The sequence below is a fragment of the Brachyhypopomus gauderio genome, chromosome 5 (assembly GCF_052324685.1).
Source record: "Brachyhypopomus gauderio isolate BG-103 chromosome 5, BGAUD_0.2, whole genome shotgun sequence".
NCBI classification, from domain to species: Eukaryota; Metazoa; Chordata; class Actinopteri; order Gymnotiformes; family Hypopomidae; genus Brachyhypopomus; species Brachyhypopomus gauderio.
The window spans coordinates 18,685,075-18,701,933 of NC_135215.1; positions in this window are offsets into that span (position 1 = coordinate 18,685,075).

Below are 16,859 nucleotides of genomic sequence, written 5' to 3' on the forward strand. Positions count from 1 at the left end.
AAAAGCACAGATCGATATGGGTATGTATGCTTTTGTGTGTGTGTGTGTGTGTGTGTGTGTGTGTGTGTGTGTGTGTGTGTGTGTGTGTGTGTGTGTGGGCGTCACTTCCTATCTGCTGCACTGCTCTCCTGAACCATGATGCTTAACACCACCTCACTTTCCCCACCGTCAGCTGCCAGTCATCTTCCTAAGCCCCGCCTCCTCACAGGCCTGGAGGGTCATGCTAAGGAGCTAGCGCTTTGCACGCTAATGCAGTGTGATGGCTAGGCCTGGGTTAGTGCGTAACGCCCCACGGCGTTCACTCTGGGCGCGTTAGCATGTTACGCCTGCTGCCCGAATCAGGCTTAGCAGCACACATACTGTCCTTTGTTGTCCTGACAGAGGAAGCGCTTCTGGGTTAATTAACACAGAACCGAGGATGAGGATCAATAGCTGTTCTTGGTGATTAAATACACAGTCAAGGTTAAAACAGCGATTGGGTCCCTAATCTGAAGATAAGTCATGTTGCCTTCCACCTGGAACAAAACATTGCCTGGAGAAAATATAAAATCAAAGTGGTGTTTCGTGTTTTGGTCATGTTCCTCTGCTCGAAGATTTTGCTTCGTGTATTCGATGTTTTTGTGTTGTATTTCCAACGCTGCCTGAGTTGCTCTGTGTGTCAGTTTAAGAGCTGGTGTGGTGATGAACTCAGCTCAGGGTCATGTCTGAGTCACTCGGCGACAGTGACCGTGATCTTCCTCCATCTTTCCTGCTTGTTCTCTGTTTATTTCACACTGAGCTGTCGGTTTACTGCGTGTCGAACATAAACGAAACAAATGGTGCTTTCTCCACCGTCCTGGGGTCTGAGTGTACCCCCCTCCCACCCCGTCCTGTGGCCAGGAGCGGGCGGATCTTTATCCATCTACAAAGCGGTGCGTGATGGAGAGGCTCTTCTCCTGCGTGCGGCCTGGCTGGTCTTGCGTCGCGTGGAGCAGAGTTGGGTGCTATGCCTCATTATCACATCGGCTCTCTTCCTGTAGGTGTGAAACAGGCCTATTGTTAAATGAACAGTGAAGACAGAAATAATAATCAGCGCTTAATAAAAGTCTGTGAGACGGCTGCAGCTTAGTGACGGACACTTTAGCGGGAAGCGCGGGCCCCTGACCAGAGGGCAAGGGTGCTCCTCAGCAGTCGCCCCGTTTGGCCGTTTGGATCGAAGTGCCAGAGGAACCCATTTTACCCGCCGGTTTGTTTCACGGGGACGGCTAATTTTAGGGCGCAGCCACGCGCCACGCTGCTGGCGACCCGCTGAGCCCCGCCCACACCGACCCCCCCCCCCCCCTCCCCGCCCAGCAAACGAATGGTGGTGGGCGAAAGAAAAGGATGGAGAGAATAGGCAGAGAGAGAGAGAGAGAGAGGCAGCGACAGCTTGCTCTGCCCAAGTGAACAATAGCAAGAGTGTTCGGCGGGAGTTCTGGCTTTGCACCTTTTCTCCGCTCCACTGCTCCGACAAACCAACAACTTAGAAAATAGATTTCCTTTTTTTGCGAGTGCATTGTTTGTGCATATTGCATTTATACGTTGGGTCCACTGAGCAATAGATGCATTGTGACAGGGTCTATAAAATAATATAAAAAAAATATTTCTGGTGATTTTATTAACATGAACTGAGAATTCAGTTTGACATGTATGAATAATAATAAAAAAAAAACAAGTGGGATAAGCCAATGCGGATATGAACCCGATAAGTGCAGGGTCGGTTCTTATAGCACTCACTGTCTGGCCTGTGACCTGTGACCTTGGAGAAAAGAAAAAAAGCATAATGAAGCAGTAAATAAGAAGTGTACACACTCACAGGCTCCAGACATGCGTGGGCACACACACACACACACACACACACACACAATACATTAAAATCCAAGTTGAAGTTTGGTAGAGTTTGGTACATAAACACGAGGTTTTGACCCTCAGGATTATGCTTGTGGAGGTTATTCCTGGGAATGGTCATATATGGGCATGTTTCTTTTAAAATAACTTTTATGGCCTGAAAGAGCCACATGTTCTCTCTCTCACTTTCACTCACACACACACACACACACACACACACACACACACACACACACACACACACACACACACACACACACACACACACACACACACACACAGGTTTCCTGGAACCATAACAGTACAGTCCCCCTTCTTCTGACAGGACAGAGCTCTGTGAACACTGATGTCATTGCTGCAGGCTATAAGCCATAATTTCTCTTTTTCTCCTCACTCTCTCTTTTTCTTCCCATCTTTCTGGTTCCCTCCTGTCTGCCAGGACTGGGGCAGATGCCCCTCCTCTCTTCTCTTTCAGCGCTCTGGGCTTTGTCTGTCTTAATTGAGTGTGCTGCTTCTTGCGAAGGCAGCTTTAACACGTATTGAAACAGAGCAAGTGCTGGAGGTTAAATATGTCTTAATGCGGCCAGTTAATCCCTTCATTACTCCCGATGTGAACCTGGTTGAGGCCTCAGAGTGGGGCTATTAATTAGTATGGCCTCTGGGCCTCTCTCCCCAGTGAAGTGGAGAGAGGGGGAGGGAGGGAGAGGAGGTTCAAGACCCTACCAGGGCCAAACAGAGGGAGAGAGGGAGGCCCGTCAGGGCTGGTGCTGGAAGGAGCAGTGGTGGGCCCGTTTGCCGGCCGGCCGCCACCGCTGCGTCTGTTCAGAGCTTGTTGTGCTTTCTGCTTCATTTCACCTCTGAAGGGGCCGTGCAGGCGAGGCAACAGGGAGAGGCAACAGGGAGAGGCAGCAGGGAGAGGCAGCAGGGAGAGGCAGCAGGGAGAGGCAGCAGGATAGCTTTAGAGGGAGGGGCCACTCTGAGAATGATTCTGTGATGGAGCTAACATCACGCAAGAACCACAGATCACAGGAACGCAATGCAGGGTCACAATAGAGCGCTTAGACTGAGGCTGGGGGGTGAGAGAGGGAGGAAGAGAGATGGGGGAGGGGAGGGGTGGAGAAATAAAGATGATGAGAATGCTTAATGGTTCAGTATCTGTTCACATTGAGTTCTCAAATTCAGGGTTGTTTTATTGGCATGCTATATTAACACTTGTTTGGCCAAAGCTTTGGTGTAAAGTTTACAAACACAAAAGGACATTGTAGCACGAATGAACACCATGGACCATAAAAGTACATTTGTAAATCTGAAATTAATTTTGATCAAAATTAAACATTTCTATACAGTTCTTTTGATTTTTACTGTTATGATTTATTTGTGTAATTGTTATTTGAGTTTTTTTGTTAAATATAACTTAATTACAAAACTGGGAAAAAAACTCTGGGTTCATCTAAAATGTCCTGTTTCTCTGGAAATGTACTTCACTGCAATTTTCACAGACATTCACATGCACACAGTCCAGTACACACACACAAACTCGTGCACACACACATACTGGTGGTATGTGTGGTAACACACCTGACATGCTGTGTTAGACTGTGGAGTCTACTGCCTGTGTGTCATGAGGACGTTAATTGCACTTATCTTCAGCACATATATGTGGTGGAACTGAAAGTACGTCTCTTGCCTCCCTCTCCCTTCCCTCCATCTCTCCATCCTCTCTCTCTTTCCTCTCCTCATCTCCTTCTCCCTCCCCCCTCCACTTTCTGTCCCACTCTCTCTCCTCTCCTCCATCCACCTCTCCTCTCTCTTTCCCCTTTTCTCTCATTCCCTTCTCCCTCTGTCCTCTCCTACATCCCCCTCTCCCTCTCCTCTCCTCTCTCTTCCCTCCTCTCCTCCATCCCCCTCTCCTCTTCACTCCTCTCCCCTCACTCTCTCAGCTTTTCTCGCTGTATATTTTAGCACTTTTTCTTAAGGCTCGACTCGCCTTAATAAACACAGCCAAAAAATGAGAAGACTTACACCAAGAAGTCTCTCTCTTTCCATCTCTCTCTCTCTCTCTCTCTCTCTCTCTCTCTCTCTTTCTTTCTCTCTCTCTCTCTCTCTCTCTCTCTCTCTCTTTCTTTCTCTCTCTCTCTCTCTCTCTTTCTTTCTCTCTCTCTCTCTCTCTCTCTCTCTCTATGAACATATCAGACATGTTGGATGGGATGCACTTAATGGAGGAATTTCGCACTGTATTTTTAATATGTATCTTTTCACACCTGTAAATGTCCTGTGTGATATTCTGCGTAACGTGTGTGTGTGTGTGTGTGTGTGTGTGTGTGTGTGTGTGTGTGTGCGCGCGCGTGCATGTGTGTTGTAGTGAATTCTCTGAGGCAGTGTATGCATAAATATGGTATGTAAAGCAGGAGATAATTTGCGTTGGTCATGTGACTGGAAGATGGGTGACATCCATCCTTAAAGAGAGCTCATAACTCAGGACATTGTGCTGAATACTCACATGATGATCAGCTCATGATATCGAATTTACTTTCCAACTCATATCAGTTGTGTCGGAGCATGAGGACAGTTTCTATTATGCTAGACATGCCAGAAAGATCTGTGGGGGACATTCACCTGCCCGTGGGAGAAGGGACATGTAAATGTGTATTTAAATTAAATGGCAATAAAAATAACATATTTTGATTATTCATTGTTTTTGAAAAAGGAATATGCAAGAATACATCCCTGTGTAAATAATTTATACACAGAGCTACAGTTATACACTAGTAATATTTATAGCAACAATATAATTCATTGGAGGTTGTGTGTGTGTGTCTGTGTGTGTGTGTATATATATATATATATATATATAATATAATATAATATAATATAATATAATATAATATAAAAACTGAGTGTAAGCATCTTCCATCGTGCTGATGATGAAGATGAGAAGCTGTGAGCTGTCTCTGGAATCATGTGGACTGACTGTAGAGTGGAAGCTCATCACGATTGTCTAACTATGGACATGTTGGCCTCTTGTGTTTTTTCCCTGAATAACTCTTTTGTTCCAGTTGGGTTGTGTGTGTTGAGCGCTTGTCTCAGTGAGAGCCTGTGGTGCGTCGTTCATTGTCAGCAGTAAAGAGCATTGTTCCGTCTGTGCTGCGCTACCATGACGCCCATCCGTATGGCACTACAGTCGGCATTAATTACACACGCATAACGAGTGTGCACCTTACCTTGTGTTCAGTGATTAACATATGGGATAAATTAAAAGAAGGCAGGAGACTGAACATGTTTAGCTTTGTGTGTGTGCGCGTGAGTGTGTGTGTTGTGTGTGTGTGTGTGTGTGTGTGTGTGTGTGGGAGAAAGGTAGAGTGGTGTGTGGATGTGTTCAGGGACAACTGTTTTTGTACCTTAGTGTTTATGTAAAGATCCTGACTTACTGTTCTATCTATACTATATGGGTTTTTAGGTATGTATGCCCATGCGTATATATATATGTGTGTGTCTGCGTGATTCTACCCTCCTGACATCTTAGAGATTTGCACAGTGGCATGTAGAATAGACTCAATGTGTTTAAATGCATATTGTCAGTTATCGTCAGTGTTAAAGAGGTCCCCCCTTCACATGGGGAGGAGTGTCAGCATAGCACAAACACACCAGATTAAACTACACCACTGCACCCGAACAAACAACGACACAACCACTGCACCAGCACAAACAATGCCACATACAACTACACCAGCACAAACAATGCGACATACAACCATTACACCAACACAGTGTACGCACACACTCGCACAGCAACAAAACAATGATACACACACACACACACACACACACACACACACACACACACACACACACACACACACATGGTCTTTGATGTTACACATGCTCTGACAGGACTTGTGGAATGGATTACTGGGCAGTGAGTAGTGTCCAGGAAGATGGTGTGTGTGGAGTGTGCAGGACGGTGTGTGTGGGGTGTGTGTGTGTGTGTTGGGTGTGTTGTGTGAGAGTGTGAGGTTCTGTTGCACCATGTCAGTACTGCAGCTCCCACTCTTCTTACTTTCTGCCCAACATGCAGCAGACGCCTCCTCCCTACACGTCATCATGAAAACACACCCTCTCCTGCTCCTCCATACCACTCAGCACACATGACTACTTCCACCTACTATAGCTCTTCTCTCTCCCCATCTATCTGTCAGTCTGTCCATCCATCCATCCAGCTATTTACCAATGTCTCTAGATGGGTTCATAGATAAATAACCTTCTTTTTAATGCTTCAGTAATACACAAAAAGATTGGTGTGTGTTTTTGTTTGCCACTGCGTTTCTGTGTGTGTGTGTGTGTGTGTGTGTGTGTGTGTGTGTGTGTGTGTGTGTGTGTGTGTGTGTGTGTGTGCGTATGTGTGTGTGTGTGTGTGTGTGTGTGTGTGTGTGTGTGTGTGTTTGTGTGTGAGTGTTTGTCCGAGTGTATGTGTGTGTGAGAGTCCAACAGGGTCAAACAGAAGGCAGGGAGCACAAGTTCAGCCTGTGGGAGTGTTGGGTAGGGTGGGAGGGGTGAAGATAAAAGCAAGGGAGAGAAGAATGGAGAGAGAGTGAGAGTGTGTGAGGGATGGAGAGAGAGTGAGTGTGTGAAGGATGAGGAGAGTGTGAGAGTGTGTGAGGGATGGAGAGAGAGTGAGTGTGTGAAGGATGAGGAGAGTGTGAGAGTGTGTGAGGGATGAGGAGAGTGTGTGAGGGATGAGGAGAGTGTGAGAGTGTGTGAGGGATGAGGAGAGTGTGTGAGGGATGAGGAGAGTGTGTGAGGGATGGAGAGAGAGTGAGAGTGTGTGAGGGATGGAGAGAGAGTGAGTGTGTGAAGGATGAGGAGAGTGTGAGAGTGTGTGAGGGATGAGGAGAGTGTGTGAGGGATGAGGAGAGTGTGAGAGTGTGTGAGGGATGAGGAGAGTGTGAGAGTGTGTGAGGGATGAGGAGAGTGTGTGAGGGATGAAGAGAGAGTGAGTGTGTGAAGGATGAGGAGAGTGTGTGAGGGATGAAGAGAGAGTGAGTGTGTGAAGGATGAGGAGAGTGTGAGAGTGTGTGAGGGATGAGGAGAGTGTGTGAGGGATGAGGAGAGTGTGAGAGTGTGTGAGGGATGAGGAGAGTGTGAGAGTGTGTGAGGGATGAAGAGAGAGAGAGTGTGTGAGGGATGAGGAGAGTGTGTGAGGGATGAGGAGAGTGTGAGAGTGTGTGAGGGATGAGGAGAGTGTGTGAGGGATGAAGAGAGAGAGAGTGTGTGAAGGATGAGGAGAGTGTGTGAGGGATGAGGAGAGTGAGAGTGTGTGAGGGATAAAGAGAGAGAGAGTGTGAGGAATGAAGAGAGTGAGAGAGTGTGAGGGATGAAGAGTGAGAAAGTGTGTGAGGGATGAAGTGGAGGAGGGATGTCTGTATTTCACTGTGGATTTAACTCCATGTTTCAGTTGGCCACTTGTGATTGGACAGGACACTGATGTGTGGTGTGTGTGCGTGTGCGTGTGTGTGTGTGTGTATGTGTGTGTGTGTGTGTGTGTGTGTGTGTGTGTGTGTGTGTGTGTGTGTGTGTGTGTGTGTGTGTGTGTGTGTGTGTGTGTGCGTGTGCGTGTGTGCGTGTTTTACTGCTTGCCTCACAGATCAAATCAGCACCCCCTGATCTAGATATGCATGATATGCATTCACACACACACACACACACACACACACACACACACACACACACACACAATTTTATAATAATTATTTATTGTCATTACATTGGTGAATTGAATATGCTCTAAATAGTTGCTATTATGATCTGGGTGTTATTGTCTTGTGGACGATGTCTCGGCTGTAGTGAATAGTTAGACCACATGGTTATGCCAGTGCAGCTGAACAGAGACAGAGAGAATTATTGTTGGACATACATTGTAAACTGTTCTATTGTTGTTATAAGTTTGCATTTTTATAAACATATTATTGTATGCCATTAGAAATACCTTATGTTTACTTTGGCAACATCACATGTGGAGAGAGAGAGAAAGGGAGAGAGAGAAATGGGAAGAGAGCTAGAGAGAGATTTATGAGATGTTTTGAGATTAATGAGAAATGGTTTGGCAATACAGTATGATTTTGGCATGCCAGAAAAGCTAATTTATATTGAAACTGAGAAAGAGGAAGAAAGAGATGGGGGAAGGAGTAAGGGAGAGAGGAGAGGGGGAGGGAGGGAGGGAGGGAAGGAGAGGGGGGAGAAAATGAGTGAGACAGAAGGTAAGAGAGGTACAGTGAGAGAGAGAGAGAGAGAGAGAGAGAGAGAGAGGGGGTGAGTGTGTATGTGTGTGCGTTTGAGAGAGAGAGAGAGAGAGTGAGAGAGAGAGAGAGAGTGAGAGAGTGAGAGTGAGAGTGAGAGAGAGAGAGTGAGAGTGAGAGAGAGAGAGTGAGAGTGAGAGAGAGAGAGTGAGAGTGAGAGAGAGCGAGCAATGTACTGAAAAGCTGACAGAAGAAGGGAGGAGCAAGTGAGCAAGCCGACCCTGTGGGAATGGAAGGTGTGGAGGCAAGGAAAGGAGGAATAAAGAGCCTCTCTTCTGAGAGAGATGGCAGTGAAGATGATGATGAGGATGTTTACACTTTTTTCAGGTTATCCCGCGTTGGCCGAGCCACAGTTCCACTGAGGCCTCCCGTCATAGCAGGACTAATATTAAGCCACACAGGCAGACAGGTCTAATCTGATATACATGCATACATGCCTGGGACTATGTAGCTGTTTCTCTCTGACACACACACCCTTACACACAACCTGACAAACATTCATGCTCACACTCTCTCACTCACGCACACACTCACTCTCACACTCACACTCACTCACACACACTCACTGTCTCTCACTCACTCACTAACTCACTCACTCACTCACTCACTCACTCACTCACTCACTCACACACACTCACTCACACACACACTCACTCACACACACACTCTCACTCACTCACTCACTCACTCACTCACTCACTCACTCACTCAATCTCAGTCACTCACTCACTCACTCACTCTCTCACTCACACACACTCACTCACACACACACTCTCACTCACTCACTCACTCACTCACTCACTCACTCACTCACTCACACACACTCACTCACTCACTCACTCACTCACTCACTCACTCACTCACTCACTCTCTCCTATTGTATTTACACCTTTGCTGGACTCATACAGTGGGTCACTAATCTGAACAGAGACCAGATGCTCTTGTCATACATTACTGACCAGCAGAGACAGAGCCAGCATCTCACACACACACACACACACACACACACACACGCACGCACGCAAGCACGCACACATGCACACACACACACACACACACACACACACACACACACACACACACACACACACACACACACACACACACACACACACACACACACTGTGCCAGGCTGCTCTGAGCTGTTACAGGTCAGTGAACTCCACACTTCTGGAGGAGCAGCAGTAGGAGCAGTGGGGAGCTGGCGTAGGAGGGAGGGCCGCTGGGTCCAGTCCTAACGGCCCGGCTGAAGTGAGTCCTGGAGCTCCGCCCTGCTGAGACCTGCCCTTCACCAGCAGCCCTGCACCCGCAAAGCAGAGCTGCCCCGCTCTGTCTTGGAGCTCCGAGCTGGCTGTAAGATGTTGATGAAAAGGTACTAGAGGGTATCAGAGCAAGACAGGGTATCTCTGTTTGTGTGTGTGTGTGTGTGTGTGTGTGTGTGTGTGTGTGTGTGTGTGTGTGTGTGTGTGTGTGTGTGTGTGAGCTTTAAGGTGTGTATGTGTTCTTTTAGAGACTATGGTTTTCATGTAAGAATCTCTTATATAAACAGTGCCATTCTTCAATTTCTTGAAGTTATAGTGTAATATAAGTTTCTCATATTTTGTGCTCTATCAAGTGCAAAGAAACCTTTTCACAGTTCTTGACCTGTCATGTACAAACTCCTTATTGACTAATAGATTGTGTTTCATTGGTTTATAGAAATCGAGTTAGAATATGTAAATGTATTCTTCATGTATAATAATGTTGACGTGAGCCACCTGTCAGTGTTATCTTCCTGGCATGCGTCCCAGAGATCTGCCACATGGACACATTGCCCATTTTAGTTATTGTCACAAATTAACCTTCAATAATAATTGAGCAGTTTGTGATGTTGATATGTAGAGTTGCCATACAGGGGATCATCTTCCATTGGAAGGCCTGAAAGCTCCTTCCCTGTAGCCACACCCCCTTATCAGTCATACAGCGCTGTACATAGGTTTGATTCAGTCATACAGCGCTGTACATAGGTCTGCTTCAGTCATACAGTGCTGTACATAGGTCAGATTCAGTCATACTGCGCTGTACATAGGTCTGATTCAGTCATACAGCGCTGCACATAGGTCTGATTCAGTCATACAGCATTGTAGATAGGTCTGATTCAGTCATACAGAGCTGTACATAGGTCTGATTCAGTCATACAGCATTGTACATAGGTCTGATTCAGTGATACAGCGCTGTACATAGGTCTGATTCAGTCATACAGTGCTGCACATAGGTCTGATTCAGTCATACAGCATTGTACATAGGTCTGATTCAGTCATACAGAGCTGTACATAGGTCTGATTCAGTCATACAGCATTGTACATAGGTCTGATTCAGTGATACAGCGCTGTACATAGGTCTGATTCAGTCATACAGCATTGCACATAGGTCTGATTCAGTCATACAGAGCTGTACATAGGTCTGATTCAGTCAAACAGAGCTGTACATAGGTCTGATTCAGTCATACAGTGCTGTACATAGGTCTGATTCAGTCATACAGTGCTGTACACAGGTCAGATTCAGTCATACAGTGCTGTACATAGGTCAGATTCAGTCATACAGCGCTGTACATAGGTCTGATTCAGTCATACAGAGCTGTACATAGGTCTGATTCAGTCATACAGTGCTGTACATAGGTCTGATTCAGTCATACAGCGCTGTACATAGGTCTGATTCAGTCATACAGTGCTGTACATAGGTCTGATTCAGTCATACAGTGCTGTACATAGGTCAGATTCAGTCTTACATTGCTGTACATAGGTCTGATTCAGTCATACAGCGCTGTACATAGGTCAGATTCAGTCATACAGTGCTGTACATAGGTCAGATTTAGTCATACAGTGCTGTACATAGGTCAGATTCAGTCATACAGTGCTGTACATAGGTCAGATTCAGTCATACAGCGCTGTACATAGGTCAGATTCAGTCATACAGTGCTGTACATAGGTCAGATTTAGTCATACAGTGCTGTACATAGGTCAGATTCAGTCATACAGTGCTGTACATAGGTCAGATTCAGTCATACAGCGCTGTACATAGGTCAGATTCAGTCATACAGTGCTGTACATAGGTCAGATTTAGTCATACAGTGCTGTACATAGGTCAGATTCAGTCATACAGTGCTGTACATAGGTCAGATTCAGTCATACAGCGCTGTACATAGGTCAGATTCAGTCATACAGTGCTGTACATAGGTCAGATTCAGTCATACAGTGCTGTACATAGGTCAGATTCAGTCTTACATTGCTGTACATAGGTCAGATTCATATTCACCCCCACCCCCACCTGCCTTCAGAAGGCCTTCACTCACATCTCACTCCCAATCTGTGAACACTAGGGCTTCTTTCTTGTGTGTCAGGGGCACACGCAGAATCATCTCCAGGTAGGAATATCCAGCTTGTGTTTATCCCTCCTCATTCACTGGTGGATTGGGTAATAGAACTAGACTGTATTTGAGAGAGCTCTGGGCATTATTCTTCAGGTCTCCCAGTGATCGCTACAGGGACTTCAAACCATTTAGCCAAGCTTACAGCAGACATGGACATCAGAGGTCAGTGTCTATGTTAACCGGCAACCCAATTGAAGCTGATTTAAAGTTATGAGATGAGTAATGTGATTGGCTGGTTTAAAGGTATGATTTGATTGGTTGGAAAATCCAGAGTGTCCATTGGTTAAGCCCTGTACATGCCATTATTTGAAGTTTAAATTTTCATGCCAAATTTATAAAATTATGTAATTTATAATAATGAAATGATGTAAGTTAAAGTATCAAGTATGAGGAACAAAAACAGCTCCAACAAAAAATAAGATGGCATGATAATGTAGGCTTTGTGTGTATGTGGCCCAGTGTGTGTGCGCAGGCTATATGTGTATCTGTCACAGGCTCTGTGTATTTGTCTCAGAGTTTGTACAAAGGTGTGTGTGTGTGTGTGTGTGTGTGAAGGGCGGGGGGAGGGTTTTGTTGGCGCTGTTTTCTTTCCCACAGAGCTGTATCTCATTTTCCGGGCATTGTGGCCTGTGGCCTGTGGCCTGGTCAAGAGAGCGGCTGCGAGGCCAAGGGCAGAGCCGGGTCTGGCCCCACGCCCAGCTCACCCCGCTAACGCCCCGCCAACGCCCCACCAACACCCCGCCAACGCCCTGAACCACCGCCTCACACCACTCGCTCTGGGCCCCCTTTGAGAGAATGAATGAAACAGTTTTTTTAATGAAAAGACTTCCATTTTATTTGACCTATTTTATATTGCTTTTATTATTGTGCGGTTCAGTTTTTAGATGTCATTGATGGTACAGGATGGGTGGTTATTCCTTTTCCTCATGGCTGTCCTGCACATCTGTGTCCGTCGTGCGTCTCTGTCTGTTCCGCATGTCTGTAGGTGTATTGCACCTGTGGTAATAGCAAGAAGAGGCTGGATGTGGCAGCAGGGCAGATTATGTTGTGTGTTGTGAGGTGCTGCAGGCAGACTCAGAGTGTGCTGTCAAAAGCAGTGAGAAGTGCCAAAGCTGCCCTTATGTATAACTGCATTTTTTCACACCTCCTCCAAAAAGCCCTCAGACTACCAGCATGGCACCTCTCTCTCTCTCTCTCTCTCTCTCTCTCTCTCTCTCTTTCTCTCTCTCTCTTTTCTCCCTCCTTGTGTCTTTGTAAAACTCAGTAATGTGACAGACATTTGGTTGTTACTTAAATGCCTTTTTCTGTATTTAACTGTACATGGAAAAACACAATGGATCACAAAGATTCTGTCCTTCTGTTTTTGCATGTACAGTTAAGTACTGTAAAAAGCATTTAAGTATCAACACAGTTTCACGGTTTGTATTACTTGATTGATTTCTTAGCATTTTCTAGTAGTTCCCTCCTTCTCTTAGATATTGAGTTCAGTTGTATAATCAGTCCATCATGAGCTTGTTCTGCGGTGTATGTGTGTGTGTGTGTGTGTGTGTGTGTGTGATAAAGCTGGACAAACATGTACAGAGCAATGGAGTCCAGTGTGTTTGTGCATCGCTGTGCACACGGCTGAGAATACTTAAGGAAGCTGAGAGGCTGGTCAGACAGACCCCTTTTAAATGTACTGTGTCGCACCTTTGTGGCTGTGTGTGTTGGTGTGTGTTGGTGGGTGTGGCTGTGTGTGTTTGCAGTGTGCAATGTTTTTATGTGCTGTAGAGTGGAGCTATAATAAAGACTGAAACTCTCACTTCAAACGTTGTTCCACGGGTCACAAACTGTGTCCTCGGGCCTACAGCACAGATCTAACAGCTGACAGCAGTTCTGAACACGTGAGGTAACACTTGACACCAGTGGCGGATGCTGGTCTTTGAAGGAGGGGAAGCTCAATTTCGGCCAACATCATAAAATGTGTCGGTTTATTTATACGTAAATTCTACCCTCCGTTCCTTTTCAAGAAAATGATCTGTGACCCTGTCGTACCAACAAGAAACGTTTCTTTCTTCGTTTCTTTTAATGAAGAAAATGCCGCTAAGGGGATTAGGAAAATCTCCGGTTCAACTCAGAACAGAATGAAAATTTTAAAAATAAAAATCAAATGCTCCCGCGGAGGTTTACACCAAAAGATCGCTGATTCGCTCATTTCGCTGTCAATCAAAAAGGGATTCAGCCTCAGACAGATCATCCAATCATCATGAAGAAGCTGAGCGTCCGGGCCAGCCGAGGCCAGCCCACTGCCCCCTAGACCCCCAGAGACGCTGAACGTCCGATGGGTGGGACAAAGCCCAGTATTTATCCAATGGCTCGTCTCGTTTCGCTGCACTCTTCGCTTCGCTATTGAACTCTGTAGACGCTCAGCGTCCACACCGTTTAAAGCACCGTGAAGCTGCGGGACTGAGTGAGAGGAAAGCCGCGTCGTTATCAGTGACAAGAAGCTGATTCTGAACAAAAGTTGAGCGCGTTGTAGCGCATATTTAGTCAATGACATGTACACACAACAGTATATGTTTGATCACTTATTTTTTGACATTTTAGGGGAAGCTGAGCTTCCCTTGCAGTCTTAGAGCACTCGCCAATGCTTGACACTTAGCAACCAAAAAGAAGCCCCAGCCCAGAGCAGGCTGTCCAGGGCCTGCCCGAGCACTGCACCACCAGCCCATCCAGACACATCTAACCCTGGAGCACTGGAGCCTTCAGAACACAGATCAGCAGGGCTCTCACAGTCTACAGACACGTTTAGGGTACAGTGTGTTACACTCACAGCATAGGGCGTTACACACTTACTGTAGGGTCTTTGTTATACACACAGGCCCTGATTTGCTATGATCCTAAATAAAATGTGCTAATTTACGTAGGCTGTCTCATAAATTACATTTGCGGGTGGATAAAAATAAATAAATATATATACCGGTATATAAAAAAAACTATAAAATAAAATATGTGTAAATCATACAAAGATAACATTCCAGTGAGTCTTTATCATGTGCTAAACATTCCCAATTGCATTGGCATTTCTGGTTCAGATCTACTGTAGATGTAAACTGAACGTGATCTGATATTTGATCGAATATGGTAGAATTAGTGACTACAGTGTATTTAAGACCTAGTTGAAAAGGTATATGTATCTTCATTATAATTGTTTTGGCTTCTTATCTTAACCAGAGGCCAAAGCATGTTACACTCTCAAAAAGCACCACAGTGTTAAGATGGTCTTAAATGAGAGAGAGAGAGTCTTCAGTGAGATCGTCGCTCTACAATCAGAGATCTTTGTTACGATGCTCGTGAGAATCCGAGAAACCTGGTCCGGATCCATTGCCTTCTTTTTGCCAGGCTTCTGAAACTTTAAAACAACTGGTGAATGTAGGTTTGGTGTTGAATGGTTAAGCCATCTGTTTATGTTCCACGTGTGCACAAGCATGTAGGCCAGGGATGGGCAACTGGCGGCCTCACGCAAATAGATCAATAATAATTTAATAATTAAAAGTAAAAAAAACGATAGAGCAGGACTTTTTTGTTCTTGTCACGTAGGGCTACGCCCCCCTCTCTCGTGTCGGTGTTGTTCCTTGCCCGGTTATCCCCCCTGCGTGTCTGTTGCCCTGGTTTCCCTCTGTCTGCCACGTCCTTGTCGTCATTGTGGTCAGCTGTGTCTAGTTTAGTCCTGTGTACTTGTATCTCTGTGTTTCGCCCGTTGTTGGTTATTTGTGGTTTGTTCGGTTTTGTGGATTATCTGTCATCGCTGTTCTGGTATTTTCCGTCTCCGTTGTGTTTCTCCGTTGTGAATGGCTCTCCTGTTACGACTCCTGCCTGTCCTGTTGACCACTTGGACGGCTCTCCCGTTTTGACCCGTGCCTGTACAAACGACTTCGCCTATGGAATTCCCATTATTAAATCTCGCTTTTCTCAATGTTTGTGTCCGCCTCATCGCTCCGCATCGCGCTACGCATTACAGTTCTTTGATATGAAGGAGTTCAAATTCCTTTTTGGACTTTTTTATTAAGCAAATGTTTTGTCTTTGTTGCTTATTAAGGACATGTTAATGCATTTATATGCAGAAAATAGATGTATGTTGGTGCAATAAACATACAGATCTGAATTCATTTAAAATGTGCTTATTGAGAGTAATTTGTAGTGTCTTTCATATCCAATTATTTGAAGTGCGTGGTCATGTGGCCCTCCAATAATAGTGCTGAAAAAAATTTGGCCCTCTTTATCATGGAAGTTGCCCATCCCTGATGTAGGCCTTACAGGGTACAGGGATGACGGAGGATGATGAATGGGACTGTGAGGAAGCACTAGAGGACACACATACACCCTGTAACCACATTTACATGCAGCCCAGTGGTTCACATTACTAATAAGAACTGCTGGTGGGACTAAGCTGTAACCATGTGCCCATTTCTGTAGTGTTTCTAAGGCTCCAGAGGCGTGTATCTAGGGGAGGGGTAGTAGCTTCTCCAGCCGTCTGTGGCCACGCTGATCCTGGGTCGCCCATCTTCAAACACAAGGCTGAGTTGACCATTCAACAACGATACTGACATGGGTCAGAATCACAAAACTGCTGTGCCCAATACCTCCCACTGTCTTTACCAGCTATGCTCAATACATCCCACTGTCTTTACTAGTCACGCCCAATACATCCCACTGTCTTTACTAGCCACGCCCAATACATCCCACTGTCTTTACCAGCTATGCTCAATACATCCCACTGTCTTTACTAGCCACGCCCAATACATCCCACTGTCTTTACCAGCCACGCCCAATACATCCCACTGTCTTTACCAGCCATGCCCAATACATCCCACTGTCTTTACTAGCCACGCCCAATACATCCCACTGTCTTTACCAGCCACGCCCAATACATCCCACTGTCTTTACCAGCCACACCCAATACATCCCACTGTCTTTACCAGCCACACCCAATACATCCCACTGTCTTTACCAGCCACGCCCAATACATCCCACTGTCTTTACCAGCCACACCCAATACATCCCACTGTCTTTACCAGCCACGCCCAATACATCCCACTGTCTTTACCAGCCATGCCCAATACATCCCCCTGTCTTTACCATCCACACCCAATACATCCCACTGTCTTTACCAGCCACGCCCAATACATCCCACTGTCTTTACCAGCCATGCCCAATACATCCCACTGTCTTTACCATCCACACCCAATACATCCCACTGTCTTTACCAGCCATGCCCAATACATCCCATTGTCTTTACTAGCCACGCCCAA